This window comes from Pteropus alecto, unplaced genomic scaffold (genome assembly GCF_000325575.1).
Source record: "Pteropus alecto unplaced genomic scaffold, ASM32557v1 scaffold22, whole genome shotgun sequence".
Classification (NCBI taxonomy): Eukaryota; Metazoa; Chordata; class Mammalia; order Chiroptera; family Pteropodidae; genus Pteropus; species Pteropus alecto.
In genome coordinates, this window is record NW_006434839.1 from 12,921,376 (window position 1) to 12,938,099 (window position 16,724).

The 16,724-nt window shown below is 34.9% G+C and overlaps 2 pseudogenes; both read left to right on the forward strand.

Annotated features, from left to right (window-relative positions):
* The first annotated feature begins 4,881 nt into the window (after positions 1–4,881).
* Positions 4,882–5,000, forward strand: LOC112478869 (annotated as a pseudogene).
* A 9,816-nt stretch (positions 5,001–14,816) lies between these two features.
* LOC102890156 lies at positions 14,817–15,809 on the forward strand (annotated as a pseudogene).
* The last annotated feature ends 915 nt before the right edge of the window (positions 15,810–16,724 follow it).

The window sequence follows — 16,724 nt, forward strand, 5'->3', positions numbered from 1 at the left end:
TCTTTTTGCTGCAATCACAAAAGGAATTATTTTCATTTCTTTTTCTGAGAAATTCATTGTTAGAGTATAGGAATGCTATGGATTTCTGTACATTGATTTTGTTTCTTGAAACATTACTGTATTTGTTTATTGTTTCTAATAGTTTTTTAGTGGAGTCTTTAGGGTTTTCTATATAGAGAATCATGTCTTCTCCAAAAAATGACAATTTGACTTCTTCATTCCCAATTTGGATGCCTTTTATTTCTTTCTCTTGCCTGACTGTTCTATCTAGAACTTACAACACTGCATTGAATAACAGTGGTGATAGTGGACAGAATGCCTCACTTGTGTACCTTACATTCTCTTATTTTTAGTCTTGAACTGTCCCTGCTCATTCTGGATATTTTCTTCTAACCTATACATTAGTTCACAAATGCTGTCATCATCTGTATCTAACATACCGCTAAATCTTTACCAATTGTTTCTAAATGTAGTTATTATATTTGAAGGCTCTAAAATTTCAATTTTTATACTGTTCCATTCTCTACTAAATTTTAAAGTTCATCTTTTATTTCCTTTAACACAGTACACTTATTATTTCTAAGTCCCTGATGGCTCTACTCTCTGGAGCCCCATGAGTCTTTTCTGGGTTTTTTGTTCGTTTGTTTGTTGTTGTTTTTTTTGCTGGGTTTCTTTCAATCAGTTTCTGCTCATGATGTGCCTCAATATGTTGAATATTTTTTATTATGTTATAGACATTGTATTTGCCAAATTGATTGTATAAAAACTTTTATTTGAGGACTAAAATTATGTCAGCTTCTACATAATTTATCTTTAATTTCTGCCAGGGGCACTATAAACATAAGATTATCTTTATCTATTCCTAGAAACTGAAGTGTTCCAGAGCTGACATTATTCTCTATCAAGGCCCTTCTATATTCATTTCACCCTTCCTCTTAGGTTGTAACCCTTTAGGACCCCTCTTCAAGGCTATGCGCATCCACCAGAAACTGAACTTCTACAGGATCCTTGGACTCCAATCTCTGCTCTCCTTGAAATCTGTAATAAAATTAGAGTAATTTTTTTCTGTCACACTTCACTAGTAATCATTATAAGTAAAATTTTAATTGTAAAATAATTAAGAAACTGCAGAAGTATTGAAAGAAACTGTAGAGAATTCACATATGAACTTGGAGTGGTAAAAAATGTTCTAACCATAACTCAAAATCCAGAGTCCTCAAAAAGAAGTTGAAAACTTTCACTACAAAAAAATAATAATAATCTGTATGTCAAGAAATACTATAAATAAACTCAAAAGGCAACTCAGAAAAAAATAAAATATTTGTAATGCTAGCACAGATGAAGGAGTACTCTTACTAGAATAAGTTGATAAAGCTAAATTACAAAAATGAAAAATGGGCAAAGGTTATGAAAAGGAAATAGCAGTAGCTTTTAAACATATAAACAGATATTGACTCTCATCTGTAATGAAAAAAGGAATAATTAAACTTACTTTGAGATGCTAATGAGAGTATGAGAAAATAGGCATCATCATATTACTGACTGAAATATATATTGGTGTAATTCTTATGAGCAAAAATATTGATAATAACTATCAAAATTACAGAAAACTTGACACAACAATCCAACTTATTTTTCAGATATGCTTACACAGGTTAAAAAAATGATACAGATGCACAAACTTATTATTGTAGTATACTGTCTAAAAGAAGAGCTTACCTTTGTAATATATTCATCAATACAAGACAAATCAAAAAATTATGGTATGAAGACTAAAATCATTGTTTCTTATTTTCATAGATATACCAGCAGCCTAATATTTGTAATGTATATTATTACATATAAAATTTAAATGATTATTAATATACTCTAAATTAAAAGCACAGTAGCATAAACTAACATAAAACTTATAAAGTAAGAAAAGGAAATAAACAATAACTTGTGTAGGCATTCAAATTGACTTTGTAGATTTTCATATTAACAGGAAGAATAAGGGCTTTGTCAGGAAAAGGAATATTCTATTGGAATATATCATCCAACAACGTGTTTTAGGAGAATATATGAGTGGTATATTTTATAAGCCTTTCAATAACAACAGATAATAACTTTCAGTTGCCTTTAGAACTGAATGACAAATTGGCCAGAAATAAAATTCTTATATCAAAATCTTTTTCCTTCAAATTTCCACTAGAAGGGCTTCATCACATCCTACCCTATACTGTTATACACACACACATCTTGCATTTCATCTTTTGTTTAAATATCATATACGTAATTATTTCGCTCATAAATTTCTTCCCCACAATCCTGTAAACTCCACAATAAAAGGTACTGTGATTATTTTATTTGCCTCTTATTCCTCTAGGTTTGTGTCTGATATAAAGGGTACAATAAACATTTTAAACAAATAAACAAATGAGTAAATGCAAAGAAATATAGAAAAACCTACCTATATTGCTTCATTTTCTTCTGGCATTTAGCATTAGAGCAAAGGCATCTAAAGATAGGTAAAGTTTGCTCCATAGTAAATAAGTTGTATATTCTAAGTTTGCACTTAAAATATTATTTAATCCTCTTTTAAATTCGATAATTTGTCTATGTGAGAAGCTTTTTATAGTTTGTACCATAGAGCTCTTCTTTTGTTGAACTCATTTAGATTCAAATTTTAAATACCTCTACTAAAATGTAGTTATGTCAATCAGTGACGCAAGATCTTGGGCAAAAATGTGAATACAAAACAATAATAGCTAACACAGAGTGCTTCTCTTGTGCCAGATATTCTTCTAGGGGATTCATACATAATAACCAATTAACCCCAAATTAACTCCAGAAGTTGAGTTAAATATATAGATGAGGCATCTGAGAAGAACAAAGGTTAAGAAAGTTGTCCAAAGGATAGAACCACGGAGGAGAAGAGATTCTTCTCGATTCTTAAGATAAACATCATCTACATGTATGTAAAATATGTATTTATATGCATAGAACAGACATATAGAAGAAACTCAGCAGAGCTCACTTACAGAGTAGACTAGAGGAACAAAGGTCGACTGTGAGAAGAGGACTGACATTATACTATAAATACCATTGTACTGTGTGAAAGGTTTACTATGGGCATATATTACACTTTCAGTTTAAAAAAAAAAAAAGGAAAATACTAACTATCCTAAAAGTGAGTTATTTATGCTCCACTTGGCAAGGGATGCCAAATGAAAAGAGGAAAGCTAAGGCTCAATTGCCAATATGATAGTCCTGCTCGTGGTCAGCTCTGAGCAAGTGTTTAACAGAGAGTATTTAGAGTAATTTATAAACATAAAAAAATATGTATTTTGTAGGTGTTACAAATATACCTTTGAGGAAAAATATATTAGAAAATAGTTTCCTTTTATTTGAATTGTTTTATATATCAATTCATTTTAAAAGGCCATTGTGAAATGTGTTCCCATTGTAATATACGACTGTACATTAGTCATTTTATTTATTAATAGAATAATTGCATTGTGCTCTATATGTACTGATATTTAAAAGTATTTCTTTGAAAACAGCACTGGCTTTTTGATCCTCATAGTTTCAGTCTTATAATCATTCAGCATCAAACCAGGAGCAAATCTCATCATTCTCAAAGCTATACTGAGGTGGTATAATGAGATATCAGTCTAAAATATTGTTTCAGTTGTCAGGAAAAGCACCTGTAAGGAGAACTAGTCGATATATCTGTTTCAAAATGAGCTTTAAAAAAAAGCTGTAATCTAAAATACAAGAAATAAATGACAGAAGACAAGACTGATAGTAAGATGAACCACTACTATTATTTTGCTCACTCAGCTCACTCAGACTCGCCAAAGAAATAATAACTTGCAGGACACAGGATAGGATGGGATGAAGCTGGCAGTGCTTCTTAACATTTGAGATAAGTACAGGCAAGCAAGGACCTCGAACCTTAAGAAAAGCACTTAATCTCTATAAAAAATCCATTTTAAATAAATATGTATTTGGTGTAAAAAGTATCGCATCATTTGGCGAGGCAAAGGTAAATAATAATAGCTGATATTTAATAATTCATTCCAATCAACGCTGCATTCTTACATTCATTATCACATTTAATATCCCATTTTCTAAATGTTCAAGATGATGATATAAGTGCCACAAGGGTAAGTGACTTATTCAAAATATAACACCTTAGAAACAGAAAAGGGAAAACACAAATCCAGGGCACTCAATTCTAAGTTCAGAGTTAAGCATACAGCATTTATTCACCAAATATTTATTTAGTTTCTCTCTGGCAGGTGCTCTGTTAAGGCCTGAGGATGCAATTCTCTCAAAGAGCTTACCTGTTAGTGGGAAAGATTGATGGTAAGTATCAAGTAAACTAATTGTATGAATTACATTTTGTGATAAATTATATGATGAAAATGAAAAGCGTGCTATAAGACTGAGGTGAAGCGTCTTTTAGTAGGGGGATCAGGGAAGGCTTTTCAGAGGTTGTAGCACTGAGCTGAGCACTAAAGGATCAGAAGAAGCTGCTTGTGAAGAGCAGGAGAAAGGCTATGACAAGCAGAAGGAAAAACGAAGTCCCCAAGGTTAAAGAAAAACCTTCACACATTTGTGGAACAAAAAAGGAAGCCAGTGTCCGGGGCTATTTAACAAGAGAGAATGGCATGAGTGAAGTCTATTGAGAAATAGGGCCAGATTATATAGGATCATGAAAGAAATTTGATTTTTATTCTAAATGACATAGGAATTCATTTAAGGGGTTTACCAGAAAATAACTATCTAATTTACATATTAAATGTAAATTTTTCTTGGCAAATGAGTAGATGGTAGTACCATTTACTTAAATTGACTATAGAACTTATACTTGAACAAGGATAATTTTGCAAGTAAAAGGACGGCCATGCCACCCTGAACACAACCGATCCCGTCTGATCTCAGAAGCTAAGCAAGGTTGGGCCTGGTTAGTACTTGGTTGGGAGACCACCTAGGAAGACCAGGTGCTGTAGGTATGTATATTTATATGTATGTATATATGTATGGATGGATATATGTATAAATGAATGAATGAATGAATGAATGAATAAAAGTAAAAGTAAAAGGAAGCATTACTAATAACTACACTATGATGACAGTTCTTAACCAGGACTGTTCTATGTGTATTGGTTGGCTTTTGCTACATAGCATACTACCCATTGGATTTAAGCAACATTTATTTAGTTCATGATTCTATGAGTCTGTTAGGAGCATTTTGTGGTCTGGGCCTTCTTAGCTCTGGGCTCACAGGCAGAATGAAGAAGGCCAGGTGTGGCTGAATGATCAATGGTGGCCTCTGGATCTCTCTAAAATCACATGTCCAGCTCTTATCACTGGTGGGTATGGAATCAAATGTGTCACCGGTCACTCAGGACGGCTCACCCACATGGTGGCAACGGGATTCTACAAGCAACAAAAGTTGAAGCTACAAGGCTCCTTGAGGCCTAAGCTCATAAACCATTTGATTTGTAACTCATTATTTCTACTGCCTTCAATATATCGAAGAAGGCCAAAAGGCCAGCCCCAGATTTAAAGGGTGAGGAACCAGACTCTACCTTTTAGTGAAAGTTACTGCAAAGTATTGTGGCCATTTTGCACTCTACAACACCAGGCACACGGGGATGTATGATCACTCTGCACTTACTGAAATAAAGAATACTGAAAGCAGTATAGCTTCTTTCCAAGTACCACAAAACGAAGGCTACAGTACTGCCCTCTAACTTCAAACACCGGTCTCAGAATTTTGAAAACATCTCCTTTGGAAGCCATAGCAGGGCTTCAAAATACTAAAAAGCAGAAGGTCTGGGAGATTGTGTAAGATGGACCCTTTGTGTTAGAATAATCCTTTAAAGCAACCTTAAACCACCCACAGGAACCACCAGAATGAAGTAGGCATCTTAAAAGCAGATACTTAATTCAAGTACATTTACTGAGTATATTAGTCAAACATAGAAGATATTTGCCCATTCCTGGTCCTATGCTTTCTGGTCTCTCATGCTGCCTCTGGGGCAAAATACTCACAAACAGCTCTGCAATTCTTACCCTTGGGGGGGACGTGTTGATGGCAGCTGCAAAATTATTAACTGCAACTGGACCATTAAAAATCTGCATCTTTGTCAAATTTTCTAAGGAAATTCAAAAGAGTCATGATGAAACTCAGAGCATCAGAGCAATAGGAAGGATGTACCAACCACACAGGGTCTCCTAACCTGACATATTCTTAGCTTCGGTCCTCTTCTGATATTCCCATCCCCTCCAGCCTGGAGCGTAAGATCTCCTCCAGTCCACTTGTAACCAGATCCCTACCTCCTCATGCACCTAGTCAGCTCCAAATGCACCAAGATTTTAGAGAAGTCTTTATTTTAAACAGCATCCCAGAGTATCTTGATGAGCTCTCTGGTTTGGGGACCACTGATGTCATCGACAAGTTTATAGTTGAACCTAGATTCTTAATCTTACTCCAAATGACATTTATGTTTTCTTGGAACTAAAGAAAACATAATGTATAAATTATTTTCTGAGAAAAGAAAAATCATTCTTTTGATTTCTTTGAAATATTTTTACTAGAAAAAGAAAATTTTGTGTCACGAAATTAAAAAGTCCTTCTTGCAGTGGTAGACTCAAATTTCAGACATTTGGTTCAAATAAGTTGGAACAGTTTCTTAGGGATATGGTGAGTAGATGCTATTTTTATGTGATAAATCTTTAAGACTGGTATATTATTCTCCTAAAAATAATGCTGAAATGTATGAAAATAAATAATAGCAACCACAGAGCACACAGAAAATTCTTGCTCAATCACACATAAACTATTGGAGAGCAAATTTGGCGCAAAGAGCAAGGTTTGCTATTTCTTTCTTTTGTGTACAACAAATAGTGTTAAAATAATAGCAATAATGGCTATAATCATTGAGTCCTGCACTATAGCCTCCATGAGGCCTTTCCCTAAGTTTGCTACTTGCATTAATCTATTTAATCTTCATGAAATCATGAGGTAGGAATACTATCTCTAATTTAAAGATAAATCATTCAGAACTTAAGAATGTTAAGTCACTTGTCTAAGCTGGGATAGGACCCAGGTCATCATACCCCAAAGACATAAATTCAACCATTATATAAGCTGCCATAGAAATGACTAGGGGTGGAGCTAAGGCAGAGACAGTAACAAGATCTGAAAACATGGTCGTGATTTCTCAACATATACTTAGTAATGACTACAAATTTGACTTCTTAGCTTGAGATTCTCTGAAATCCAATGTGTTAGGTCCAGGAGGGCCCTATCCCTAATCCCGTAGATGGGAACTAGACACTTCCCTTACCTTTGGGTGGGAACTGGACCTTGCAACGTCTCGTTTGGCAATGCTACATGCTCACCTCCCGTTTCACTGGACTTTCCTCCCTTCCCCACCAATTTACTCTCCTGAAATATTCCCACCAAAAAAAACTCACCTCAAGCCCCATATAAGTTTCAGGTCCCCTCGCATTCGGGGCTGATGTCATCTGCAGCTCAGCCCAGCTGTCACTCTGCTACAATAAACTTTGCTTAACCCCTTTGGCCTTGTGCATTCTTCCTTTGGCAAACCTAACACAATGATCAATCCATAATTCAGGTTAAATATATAACTACTCTCAGGAGAAAGTAAAGGAACTATCATGTTCTAGCACTATGTTCACCTTCCAGTACTTTATACTTAGAGAATATTATTAGGCTAAAATGTGGATGTTTTTTAGGGGGAGTACTGTTTTTGTTTCTATCATATTCACATCTGTCAATGAGATCAAAATTTCTTTGTGCTTGATCAATAAAAAGTAACAGAATTCAGGGGCTGCCCACCAAGTGAACAGAAGTCACTGGTAGGAATTAAGTCCAATGGAATGGGTCCTATCAAGCTAACAAAGAGGAATCAATGCAAGTCCTCCTCTCCTATATACCGTTATGTGGATCTTCCTGCAAGAAAAAGGATATTTCACAACTTTGCCAAGTAGTTCAAGAATTTTCACAACTAATAAAGCAAAAGTTAGCCACATATGAATTATTCCTAGAAATAATTTTGTCTGAAAGTAATTTCTGTCTCAACTAGTAATAAATAGTCAGTGCAGAGATCATTTGAACATAGTTTACACTGTGAATTTTTGCTAAAAAGGCTTTCCAAACGATTAGTAAAGACTTTTAAATATATCATGCATTCATATATCTCTATTATTTTTTGCTTCTGTTATTATTTACCTTCTAAATGGGAATTTGCCTTTGTAAATTTCCACAGCAAATGCTTTAAGTTGTTTTAAGTTTTAGATATATTTCAAAGAGATACTGTTTCCAGTAAATGAAATATTTAAATATCTATAATGTATCTTTATTTTCTCCTGAATGCTATACAGTTTCTCTGCTATTATGTAAGCTTTTGATTGAATTATGTTAAGAACTGCCTAAGTTCATTTTAGGTACAGTTTAACAAATAAAATTTAATCTTTTTTTAGATAGCATAAGATTCCTTTATGATTCAGTGCCACATGCAGGGTCTAGTTGTTTGAATATCTAGATGAAAGTCAAGAGAATATGATCATATATGCTCTTAATTTCATAACCCCTCTCACTTCCTCCTGTTTTCAATACCAAAGGACCATTTAGCCCAAATGTCAAGCTTGTAGAGACCTGTGTGTATGTTTTAGAAAAATAAGGTATGATGAAGTTCTATCATACATACAGACCTCCTGAAATCCATGAGTGCAATCTAAATTTGAGAGTTAGAGGGAAGGCCAGAAGTGAGGATTCTCATGATAGGAAAGTTGCAAGGATCATAACAAAACTTGTAGAAGATATCATTTTTCCTTAAATGTTCCATTTAGATTAATTCCTCATAATTGCCGGTTTAAAAAAAAAAAAGAAGAAGATATATCTTTTCCCTGCAAACAACTTAATAAAATCTTGTATCTACAGCTAACTAGAGTTTTCAGGTATGTCAGGAACCCCACTTAAAAGAGGAACATTAGAGGCAGATCTACACTCACCCCATCTAGAAGAAAAAGCCTAAAAATTGCTTTTGTGGGGCTAAATGACAAAGATGAGTTGTCTACCTTAATCAAATTACATAAGAAATGGCCAAATGTCTATTCCGTGCTATGTAGAGACACACTGACAATCAAAGCTAGAGAGTGTTAATGAGGAGACTTAATTAAGACACACATCATCTTCAGAAATGAGTCCTTAATTCTGAGAAAATCACTGCCAAACTTAGTTCAGCTGTGCTAATTATCAAAAACGGAATTCAGAAAATCAGGCTGTTAAAAAGGTATGCTAAATAGTGACATCTAAATGGGAACACACTACACAGACAGCGTATTGTTGAGGCTCCGATCTTGTGACAGGGACCTGTAGATTTGGCGGGGACAAGACTTTAACTGATACCCAGCTACACCGTGCATGAAGTACAGAGGTCCTCTCTGGGAAACTCAACACCAGAGACAAAGATCTTACTACATTCTTTGGCATCCTTTCAATTTTTGAATAGTTCAATTTAATTGGAAGTATTGTCTTCAATTGAGCTAAATCTGTCTCTCTGAAGATTTATTGTTTAATTCTTGCTCTCTGAAATTATCCAGATGAATTCTAACTTCTCTATATCTATATCTGTTAATGGTTTTTCTTTTCTAACACAACAGGATTTCCTGTTTCTACTGTCCCTCATATAAACTCATTTCATGCCTCACCACTATCTGGTTCAGTCTCTTCTGAAAGAAATCCAGTTGCTGTGCTTCTTAAACCGTGGTACCTCAAAGTGTGATCTATTCAGGGTGTCATATAGTAGGACTACTGCTCTGGACTCTAAAATTTTGTAATTGCTATCAAAGTTTCCATTAAAATTTTGGCAGATACAGCACACTGTTGGCTGACTCAGAACTTGTAATCAACTAAAACACCTGTCTTTTTCTTATGAACACCTCTTGAGTCAGGTTCCTCTATATTTTGTACTTCAACTGTGGATAACTTAAGTACAAATTTGTTTCATCCTTATTGAACAAATGATCACTGTCCACTTGTAGAAAAAATAGAAAATATAGCAAGATAAGCACAATGAGCAAGAATCAAAAGTATAAATCATCCCTTTCTTCCAAACATTTAAAGACAACTGCCATTTACATTTTGGTAAATACTTTATTGGCCTCTTTTTCTATGCATACATATTGGCCCCTTTTTCTATGCATACTGTGGGATATTTATGCACATTTTTGTGCACATACACACAAAATGTAATTATATATACTCTCACGATTGCCCTTTTTCTAATTTGCAATCTGTAAATGTCTTTAAAATTTTTAAGATATGTATTTATTCATCTATACTTTTATTTGTAATATCTTCACAATATCCAGTTTTAGATGAAACATTGTTCCAGGTATTATGGCTATATAACAAACTACTTCAAAACATACTGACTTAAAAACAATATTTATTTTACTCACAAATATGCAATTTATTTTGCTCACAAATCAACAACTTGTCTCTGTTCTACTTAGAATCAGCTGTGGTGGCTCAAAGGCTGGAAGGCTGGAATCATCTGAAATCTCATTCATTTACATGATTAGTGGATGCTGGCTATCAGCAATGACCCTACCTGGGGCTTTCTGCTAGAACACCTACAAGTGTCCTTGCCATGCTGGTCTGGGCTTCCTCACAACAAGCTGGGTTTCAAGGGAGAAAACTCCCAAAAGAGGAAGAGATAGGTGGATAGACATATTGTCTTTAAAAGTCACCCAACTTCACTTTCATCATATTCTATTCTGTGAGAGAGCCACAAAGTTCTGCCTAGGTTCAGGGGGAAGGAAAACAGACTCAAACTGCAAATGGGGGAGTTACAAGGTTAAGAAAGAGCATGTGGGACTGTAAATATTGTTAGGTCTATTTTTGGAAATTACTATTACCAGAGCCACAATTCATGTATCCTACTTAATACTTTTTAAATTTCCACCATTATTTTAAAAAGTCTGCAAAAAACAATTCTCAAATACACTTTTGTGAGTATTACCACATTTCCCTAGGATACATTCTGAAAACGGTTATTAATGGGTTAAAGTTTATGCACATTTTTAAGGCTTTTGATAGATATTGGCATACTGACATTCAGAATATGATGGCAATTTAGACCCCCAACTATCAGTACATAAATAGAAAAGCCCTCTTCCGAACTCCAGTTTAAACAATGGGTATTATTATCAGACTTCTTAGTATTAGCCAGTGGTATATTATTGTTATTTAAATTTAAATCTCTTTGATTAGTAGTACATTTGAACATTTTATATGTCTACTGGTTATTTGTATTTCTTCTGAGAAATTGCTTTTTTCTTGGCCTTTGATCACTTTTTCTTTTGATCTCTCTCTTTGAAGTTTTTTGAGTATTATGTATTAATGACATTAAAATTTGTCATCTATAGTACAATGCCTTTGCTGATTTGTTATTTGCCTTCTATACTCTATGTGAAGTTCTTATATTTTCCTATATTCAGAATATTCATTTCTTAATAATGGTTTATTTGAGGTCTTTTTTTAAGACTCATACATTACATAAAAATTCATCTACATTTTCTTCTAATACTTTTTTAAAGATTTAATTCTTATATAAAATCTTTAACAAATCTGAAATTTTGGTGTATGTGAAGAAGTAAAAAAATTATTTTTTCTTAATAATTATTTATTTCCTTGGAAACTAATAATCCATTTTCTCCTATTATTTTAGATGTCACCTTTATCACACACCAAATACATAAATATACCAGTTCTTAATTTCTAATTTTCTATATTCTTCCATTATCTGTCAATTCCACCTATTTGTCTATCAAGCTATTCTTCTACCTATTTATCAATGTATTCTTATTACACTATCCTAGATACTGCTCCTTCGTGGGCAATAATATGTAAACGTTCTTGTTTCTTAAAGCCATTTGAGAATCTGATGGTAGTTTTAGATTCTCTACCTAGAAAAATGCATATAAGCACATACACAAAATTGTTTTTATTCAATTTCCTATAATAACCCATCTCTGAGACCCATATAAGGGTTTCATCTTTGCACATACCTCATGAATTTAACTCGTAACTATTTTATTATTTAGACTATTCTTGTGAATGAGCTCTTTTCTGTTTCATTTTCTGTTACATTTGTTTGTTGATAACATATGGGGAAACTGTTGACTTTCTTAAACAATTCTTTTTTATCCAATTCTTTTTTGAATTTTCAAATCTAATTGTTTTCATTTTAAATCCTTTGTGTGTTCTATATAGATGATCAAATCATCTGCATTGAATATAGTATTGCCTTCTTCCCCAGTATTTGAATATGATATATATCATGTTAGAATATTTAAACATATATCCTAGTTGGGATATCTAAAACAATGCTTAATAATAATAGAGATGTATACTTCTGTTTTTATTCTTTTTTTAATGAATGAGTTTATGAGAATGCAACTAGAGTTTCACCAGGCTACATATGAAGATAAAAATTCTTTATTGTGTTCAATTTCCTTCTGTTCTTCATAAGTTTTCCTTCTATTTCATTTATTAACCATAAATGCCTTTTTATACTATTGAAATATAATTCATTTACATAAAATTCACCCTTTTCAAGTGTACAATTTAGTGGTTTTTAGTATATTCCAAAAATTATGCAACCATTACCCTTATCTAATTCTAAAACATTTTTGCACTCCAAAAAGAAACCAACCATTAGTAGTCACTCCCAGTTCCCCACTTCCCCCTGGCCCTGAGAACCACTAATCTACTTTCTCTCTCTATGAATTTGCCTATTCTAGACATTTCATATAAATAGTTTTTATTTAATTCAACCCATTATTTCAAAGTCTAGAGATATTTTGAAATACTGATTTTACTCCAGATTATATTAGTTGTTAATTTTGTAATGCCAAATGAATGTAGATCAGTTGTATAAGTAGGCCTCTATGTCTTAAAACATTAATAAATTTCAAATAAAAATGTGCCGATTATTTGTGCAACTTCTATATAGGAATCTTCCACTACATTGGTATAACAAGCTAAATATTTACTCATTTTTATAAATATCTTCTCTGAATGTCTCTATTTTGCCTTAAAGCATATCCTAAAAAACCGTTAAATGATTAGCTAAAAACATGATACATTGTGATAACATTGTTTCTGCTATACCAGCCAAACTTTGTCAAATGCTGAAATTGGGAGGGGGGAGAGGAGGAGAGGATTGGCAGTTTATTCTAAGTCACCACATACCAACTCCTATTAGTCAATACACTCTTTTCTATATGTGAATAAACCATCCATTTGACAACAAAGTCTAGATTCTTCTCCAGTATTAACTACAAATCTAATGACCCACAATTTTCAGAAAACCTTTTTAAAAAGTCAAATTGTTAGTTTTTATGTACTCTAAATTCTGTAAACTTTTATATAATATCTCAAGAAACCATACACAATGTGACAATTGCTAAAGCTCCACTTTAGTGTCTGCTTTGTAAATACTACAGCCTGGATGGAGAAATGATGAAAGGGACAACAGTAAAATTCACATCAATCTGCCAAGATCCTAGTGGTTCTTGAGCCACAGTTTATGGAACCTTCCATGCTGAATTGTACTATAATCAATCATTAAATTTATCATCCCTCCCCCCAAATATTTGGTCACTATAAATTATCATAAAAGATAAAGAGTAATGAAGACAGAAAGGCCCAACGAATGGTCCCATGGAGCACTCAGGGACTTTAGGGTCCTTCCCTGCAGACAGAGCCTGATGACCTGCTTCAGGGATAGGGCTGGACCTGGCCACCAGTCCAGAGCAGAGTAGGAGAACGGAGGCTTCTCTGTCCATCCAAGCTCCTCTCACAGACCAGGTACCGCTCTGTGCCCCCAGTACTATCAGCTGCATCCTTTTACTCAGAGTTGACTTCCAACCAGGATGAGGCCACCTCAGAAGCCACCAATCCTCTGGAATCTGTCTCTAATACCTTCTTGTAAAAGAACATGACCTCCTCAGCCCACCAAGCTCTGGCCCCGCTGTGGATGTGTATATACAAATGTGTATACTGTAGAACCAAAACAAAAATAAAGTCACTTATGTTGGGAATAAAATGGACTTGCCAAAGCAAGCCCTTTAAAGAAAAAATATATATATTACCTAACAGAAGTTCGAGGAATTCACAGCTCTTCTAAGAATTCAGCAGAGGATTCCAGCCAATCCCCAAATGCCAAGGCTGTTCACACCACCTCTGGATTTTCTAGTTCCCCTAATCCAACTAAGAAGACCCCTTAGGCAACCAATCAGCTGAAATAGCCAAACAACTGCTGCATTTACCCCATTAAAAAATCCTTAGTCTGTGAGCAACTTGGAACTCATTGCTCCTGTGGCCCTGAGTTTCCTGGCTTGCAGGTGGGAACTCGGGCAATAAACTCATCTTGCGGCTTTGTTTTACTCAGTGTGCAGTTTAGTTTTTCACATACCTGTGTACACGTAGGGACCCGCACAGCGGTCCATAATGAATGATGCGCCCTACACTGCAATGAAAAATGATGATAAATCCGCGAAAGAAAAAATATAAGAAGGTCGACTGAGAGCGCAGAGACGTTGTACGTACTGAGAAAAGCCTCATGAGGAACTTTCTCGCGAGAATTAGGAAGTAACGCGCTGTGCACTCCAGTAGTGCCTGGTGGCTGTGGCAGGTTCAGGGCGGGTGTGTGACGCGAGGAAGTTAGTGTGGAGGCTTCTGCGGGGTCTCGCCACCATGAGGAGCATATTAGATGGTGGATATCAAAGCAGGGATGGCTTGGACTCAAAAGAGCTAGGCCACAGCACACCACCTATAGCGCTGCTTATGGCTCTTCTTACTAAAACTTCCAGAGAATTAAATTACTCCAAAAGGTTGTGGGGGTGGGGGTGAGGGTCCAGCAGAAGGTTTTGATTTGGCCAAGACAACTGATGCTCTAATGGATTTGTGGATTTTCATCTTTGGGGAAGTCAACGCTGCTCATTAACCTGGCGGGTATATATTCCAATGTGGCAGCCTGTAATTTCGCTAGCCTGACCACTGTGCTTGGTGTCATCAGATACAAAGGTGCCAAGATCTAGCTGCTGAATCTCCCAGGTATCAGTGAAGGTGCCAAAGATAGAAAAGGTAGAGACCGTCAAGACATTACGTTGGCCCTAATGAGTAACTTGATCCTGGTTGTTCCAAAACCCTTAAGACATAAAATCAAAAAAGAGCTGGAAGTCTTTGGCATTCGCTTGAACAGCAAAACCCCTTACGTTGGCTGTAACACTAAGGGAGGCATTAATCTCAGGGCCGCTTGCCCTCAGAGTGAGCTGATTACTGAAACACTGAAGAGCATTCTAGCAGAATTCAAAATTCTCATCACACTCTTCATAGTGCTGCCTCGTTGGATGACCTCATTGAGGTATCTACATGTTAAGTAATATTGAGCAGATCTCCCTGGAGGAATTGGATATCATCTGTAAGGTGCCTCACTATTTACCCATCTCTGTCCATCACTGCTGGAAATTTGAAGACCAGTTGGAAAAGATCTGGGACTATCTGAAACTAGCGAGGATTTACACCAAATCCACAGGCCAGTTACCGGATTACGCATCCCCAATGGTGCTGCCTTATCCTAGGACCACCATAGAGGATTTCTGCATGAAGATTCGCAAAATTCTCTCCAAAAAAATTTTAACATGCTGTGGTCTGGTGTTTCTCTGTGAAACACGATTCTCAAAAAGAGGGAATTTTTCAGATTGTGAAAAAGTGAAGCCTTCCCCTTTCCTCATCTGCCAAGCCAACCTCAGCAGCTTTTCCTTTGACCAAGCCCCCTACCCCAAATCTCTTTTGGCTTTGGCAGCCACTGGATCAGAATTCAAGGGAGAGAGATGGAGGCACCCAAACTGGAATTTCACTTGTCATATTTCAGTGTCACCTTGTATACTGGGCTATGCAAAAGACCTGGTAGAAAAAAAAAAATGATTACATTGAGTAAAGATTTCACAAATAACCATTTGGAAACTTATAATTAAAGTGGTCATAGGATCATAAACATTTTCAAAATCTTGTTCAGGGCATGCATATGCAAATCTGCAAATATGTAAACAAGGACACCTTTACCTAAGGTGATGCTAATGAATGTTTAATGAATTCTTGAGTGACATAACTTTTCAGTGATGGTGCTCTCTCTGATTTCAATGCTTGCATATAGGACACATCAGTAATTAATTATTTAAATTTTTATATTTCATCTATTAATAGAAAAAGACAAACCTGACTATATTCCATTACTGAAGAAAATGACAAAATATTATAACTACCAAAGTGAAAAATATTTGTGAAAGCTCATATAAGGCCAATATTGTTGGTTTTTAAAATACCTATATTTACAAAAATATATTAAGATAAATATAAGCTTGATGGCAACCCAAATATTTCATGTTTGATTTATGAATATGAGGGATAGGAACTGCTACAAAACAGAAGAAAAGATAATCCTTAAAATTTTCAATTCTAACATATGTCCATGACCTTTTGTGCTTTGTGCCACACAATGAGTTATTCATAGAACATTGATAACAATGTGATATACAGTCTATACATAGTGGATCAAATTATTGAGCTGGACAATGAAAGACTGTAATTCTCATTTGGCTCTGTGACCCTAACCAATTCATTCATTCAC